Raw genomic sequence first — 6,000 nt, 5'->3', positions numbered from 1 at the left:
AAAGTTGTCTTAGAGCAATGAGTCAGGAGCTTAGCGCTAATACCATCCTGCATTTAAAAGATATTAGTGTGACACAACCTCACATTGCACAGCAATGTGTCATACTGTACATCATAAATTATAGTACTGCATTTTAAAAGTTTGTGATGTATACACCAAAAAGATCACCCACGACACAGAGAACAAACACTTTTAGTAAGCACAATAACATAAGCAAAACATAGGTATTTGCAGTGTTGCAATCATAAATGTGTGACTGCAGGAAGAAGCTGACTCAACAGACCATAACCAAAAAGCATTTGTCAGTGTTGCAAGCACTGTGTCTGCATGAAATATTTCAACGGGCACAAAATGTGGTGTAACACCAGCATTATCTGCCTGTCACTGACACCATGTCATTTCCAGAACAAGCTTGGTTCCTGTTGACAGTGTTGGATTATGCAGTGAATCAGCAGGTTGGCCATCAACACACCCTCTGACTTAAAGGATAAATTCATATTTGTTCAAGTTTGTAACCTCTTTCAGTCCAGAGGTAAAGACAGAATTGTTGGTTCTGGGAATGGGTAGGTGGAATCTGAGAATCAGACTAGCATTGTGTGTCTAGTTTTCTGGTCATAAATCTGTCTGGTCACAAAAGCACTGACTAAAATAATTATAAGAGCTTAGAAGTTGATAATGAAAGTAAAGGATGACCATTTCAATGCTTAATTATACCTCATAAGTCGCTGCAGCAATGTTTGGGTATATGCGTGTTGTTTCACGTAGTTGATCAGGTGAAGAACTATATTTGGTAACTTCAGTGGATATTAAAATGAGGTCCCCATGTCTCTCTGTTTGGTCGTAGAACCACATGGATTTCTTCCAGCTAATCAGCAAAGGTCAGGCTACGTCACAGACAGTGACAGCATGACATTTGACCAATCAGTATGATAATTATATAATAATATTAACTTTACCTCCCAATGTAAAAATGAAACATTTATATTATATGTAATATCTCGAGAAAAAAGTTGCACATTTACTAGATTAAAGTGGCAAATCTGCGTGAAAAGTTGCAGATTTACAAGAAAAAAGTGGGGGGGAAAAATTCGCCACTTTAACGCATTTTTTTAATCGTAAATTTTCCACTTTAATCGCGTAAACTTTTTTCTCAAAATATTACCCCCCTCCCCCGGGTCCGTATGTTTTTGGGGTTTTTTACGCAGTCCACATTCTGGCTGTATGTATAATATCCTCCAATATTCTCTAGGGTTGAAATTTTAAATTTCCAAGTATTTCAATGAGTGCCTTATTAAGGGTTAATTTAATCATTTTTGACAACTTGAGAATTGTTAAAAGGGTAAAAAATCCTTCTTAAATACCACATAAGACAGAAATGTTGTTGCGATTTTATATCAAACATGTTTGACATTTTGGAGACTTAAGCAGGAATTTCATTTTACAGTGATTGGATAGTGAACACTTGTTCTGAAAACTGCTGAGAAACCCCCTTTTAGTGAATGTGCCAAGGGAAGCCATATGTCCTATGAATGCTCTAGGTCTCTAGTTTGTGGTTGTAAAGTTTCATGAGGTTGTGATGATCCTAGAGGTCACAGCAGCTCATTTTACACAGTAAGGTCAGGTTTCAGAAAATGATCTGGATGGAAATGAAATGCTACTATGGTGAGTAACATCATCACAGGAATAAAATTGATAGCAATGAATCAACAAGTGTCTCAGTTTTCCCATCACACCCAACTGGTGCAATTACAAGACTGTTTAGGGACCCCAGTATGCAGAAATATTCAAATATAATAGGTCAAAATAACACATGGCAAAATTGCATGGTTTCTGGCCCAAACTGAATAGGATTAGCGTAAAGTGGACATGGCTTTAAAGAACCCAATTCATTCAGATATCTTGAGGTCAGAGGTCAAGGGACCGCTGAAGTTGTACCAATAAATACCAGTTTTTCCTTTGCTAAAAGTTAACTTTAAAGCCTAACTTTGGAGCATTTTTAGCCCATGTCATGTTGGAGACAGTGGGTTCCTCAGGTATTCTAGTTACATTTATCAGTATCTCATTAGCTTTAAACTGAGGCTGCTTCAGCTTCTGAAAGACAGAAAATTTGTTGAGGAGGCCTGCATCCTCAACGTGTTGAAGAGGTTAAAAACGAGGGTAAAAACACTAACATGTGGGGCCTCCCAGAACATCTTTTACTGTAAAACTGCTTTTCATTTTTAAAGAGAGGTACCTCTGATACTGCTCCATTCTAAGGGGAATTTCTATAGGGACAACAAAATAAAGGTCTGCTATCCAGCAGTTACCTGATAATTTTAAATAATAATAATAAAAAGTTTTTTGTATTATTATTCATCATGCATGTGCAAGTGCAGGGTCCATACTTGCAATTGCATTTGCAATTTGTTGCATGTTTTAAACAACCTAATGACTTCAGCCCTTAGCTACAATTGACCTTAGAAATGCCTGGTCCGGAGAAACAGCATCCAGTCACTACATTCAATGTACAAATGGATATCATTTTTAAACAAAAAGACAAAATAGGAATATTATTTAAATGCAGCCTGGTTAAGTCAGAATAGACAAAATGAAAAGAAAAATATTAAAGCACATTTAGTGTCATGTCAGCAACAGGTGATAGATGTAATGTAGACACAAATAACATCTTTATTTGGAGCTTATACAGTCACTGTCAAGCATGGCAGACTGCCAGCCTCTGAAAATACATACAAAACAGATTTTAAGATTTGTTTTCCAGGAAAATACACAAGCTGTTTGTGCGTGTGTGTGTGTGTGTGTGTGTGTGTGTGTGTGTGTGTGTGTGTGTGTACCAAGAGAGGTTATGAAATCCCTGTTGGTGAGTAGCCCATTTGCTCTTTGTATGTCTAAAGTCCCTTGGTATTCCCTTGGACTCTGAGTTAGTGAAAATGCTTTTCTGTCTGAAGTCCCTTTCCAGGTGTGCATTGGATAACACAGTGTGTATCTAACTTTCATGGTCCCTCTGTGATGTTAAGTGGTGGATTGTTGGACTTAAGTAGGTGCTGAGTGCCAGATTACTGCCATAAAGGCAAAGTTTGTCTTTATAAGAGTGTGGAGTTGGGTTTATGACTGAAATGAGGTTGTCAGCACCGTCGATTGGATAAAAGAAATGAACATAGCCCCGTTGAGTTCACCCACTGCTTTGTGATACGCTGTCTTAAAGCCTCTTCGTCCAAAACATGAACAGAATGCGATCATCTTCTAATCCTTCATAACAGTTTTAGACAACTAAATGTTAACATTTTCATGAACTGAAAATACACTGTGAAAAGGTCAGAGTTTGAAGATGAAAACATGGACAACACCATCACCAAACCGGTAGCAACTTGTCAACCACAGGGTAGCCCGGCCCGAAGCATTCTTCCCATTACTGTCTATTTTACTCTAAAAGGGACCAAGTTGATACAATGAACATCGTGCTGTACTGAAGACAACTTGAACCTAGCAAACTACCTTTAACTAAAGGCTCAGGTTTGGGTTTTGTATGTGCAGTAAATATATTGACAATAAGGGGGGTTCTCTGCAGTTTACAGAAGCAAGCACTGTGTTGTAAGTTAGAGACAGAGACAGATCAGTAAGGTTTTTTGTGGAATTTTCGTTCGAGTTTGACTAGGTTTCGTGTTGTTTTGTGGTCGTAAAGGCAAATAGTAGCGATTGCGTTAGCCAGGAAGTGACGATGCGCTAGCTGGTCACTGATTAGCTGCTGGGTTGAGTGAAGGGGCGGGTTCAGCAGTGGACTGCCCTCAATGAGTGAAGACTGAATTGGGTAAAGACCTCCAAATCTACCTGTCCAAGTCCACCAAGCAAGGACACTGACTGTACATCACTTTCTCCTATTTTTTTACCACTCTCACTCACACAACATCTGTTATGAAAACATCCGCGTCATTCATGGCTACCGTAAACACAGAATCTGTCACAGATGACGCAACCCTGAGAACCTTTCCAGTGGAAAGCCTCATCCACTCACCCTTCCTTAATCCTTGCCTTTTATAACTGATCCAAGCGCAGGTTAATCTATCAAATTTACAAGTGCTTGCTCTGACCGAAACCTGGATCCGCCCAGAAAACACTGCCTCACCAGCAGCACTCTCTGCTGACTCAAGCTTCTCCCACACACCCAGATCTGTTGGATGCGGAGGCGGCACTGGTGCTCTCGTTTGAAATAACTGGAAATTCACAAAGCTGTCTCTGCTCAGCATGTTGTTTCTTTGAATGCCATGCAATGAGGGATACATTTCCAGCTAAACTCGTGGTCATCATATCCCGCCCGCCAAGGTGCCAACTGGAAAACTCTGTTGTAGAGCTTGACATGCTACTCTTGGCCCTCCTTGATGAGGAAACACTACTGATTGTCATGGGAAACATGAATATCCACAGAGAGAGTCCAAGCTTCTGACTTACTGTCTCTTCTGTCATCCTTTGACCTCAAACAGGTCCCCACCCCTCCCACTCATAAAGCGGGCAATATGCTGGATCTGATCTTGACTCGTAAATGACCAACTACAGCAGCTGCCACCAGCTAACCAGGCTTCTCTCGTCTGTCTACACCCACTGGCCGAGAAGGAGGTCTTGAAACTTCTGCTAAATTCTTGACCAACCACCTGCCTCCTGGATCTGATACCATCCAATCTCCTTCAAACCATTTCACACAAATCATCAACTCCTCACTTACAGCTGCTGTGTTTCCCACCATCTTCAATCAAGTGCAGGTGACTCCACTGTTCAAAACACCAACACTGGACCCGGCCCAGGTGGAAAACTACAGATCTGTCTCACTCCTACCATTCCTTTCAAAAATACAGTCTTGAACCAAGTCTCCATGTTCCTTTCCAAGAACAACCGGTACGATCCAAATCCATCTGGCTTCAAGCAGGGTCACTCTACTGAAACACCAGAATATGTTTTATATTTTAGATTCCTTACCCTTTCCTTTGATGACAGCACACACTTCTGTTATTCTCTCATTCCACTTCATCACCTGGATGGTTTTCAGTTAACAGGGGAACCTTGTCAAGAGTAAATTTGTGTAATTCTTGCCTTCCTAATGTGTTTGAGACATCAAAGCAAAAGGAGGCTACTCTGAAGAATCTTAAATATCAAACATGCTGGTTTGTTAAACACGTTTTTGTTTTCAACATAATTCATATGTGTTCTATCATAGTTCTGATTTTTTAAATCTTAATCTATATTATAGAAAATATAATGAAAATAAAGAAAAAACACTGAATAAGAAGTTGTGTCCAAACATTTGACAAGTAGTGTATATTCATGAAATATAAAGATTTTCCTAATATACGTTTACTCCTTTGCACTAAAAAAAAGGGGAAAACATGGACATATTGTTATTTATAGGTTATTATGCTATGATTTTCTGGTCCGGCCCACTTGACACCTAATTAAGCTGTATGTGGCCCCTAAACTAAAATGCTTGATTATTTGATATGTGAGTCAGAATGTGTGACCTCACACATACTTCAAACCAGGCATACAGCATAGTAGTGGTTTAATTTTGTTTGTTTTAAACCAGACTTTCTGGTTAAATAAACGTTAAATAAGAATATTAACTGTATGGCTAACTGCAGAGTGCAAGCATATTTCTGCATCTATAATTTTGTAAAGTAGTCATTGACCTACATAGAGTTTTATTCATTTGGCCTTTGGTGTTGTATTTAGTTGAAAGTGTCATTGTAGCTGTTCTGTGCCTTCTGATAGTGCTGACTCTGACTGAAGCTTTCTCTTTTCACTCCAACTGTCTGCCTCTAAGTGTTCCCCTGTTTCAAATACTGAGGGTTTTGAACAGTCTATTTTCCTTAAAATGACTCTAAGAGGGAAGCTTGCCACTGTCGTTTGCAGGACATGTGTCTAGTTCGACTCACAGTGAAAGCTTGACACAAGAAATTGGTCCTTTTCAATCCATAGCTCTGTATGGGCAGTAACAACCAGCCCCGATTGATCAAA

The sequence above is a fragment of the Centropristis striata genome, chromosome 10, assembly GCF_030273125.1.
Source record: "Centropristis striata isolate RG_2023a ecotype Rhode Island chromosome 10, C.striata_1.0, whole genome shotgun sequence".
In the NCBI taxonomy this organism is placed as follows: domain Eukaryota; kingdom Metazoa; phylum Chordata; class Actinopteri; order Perciformes; family Serranidae; genus Centropristis; species Centropristis striata.
Note: the sequence above shows the minus strand (reverse complement) of the source record.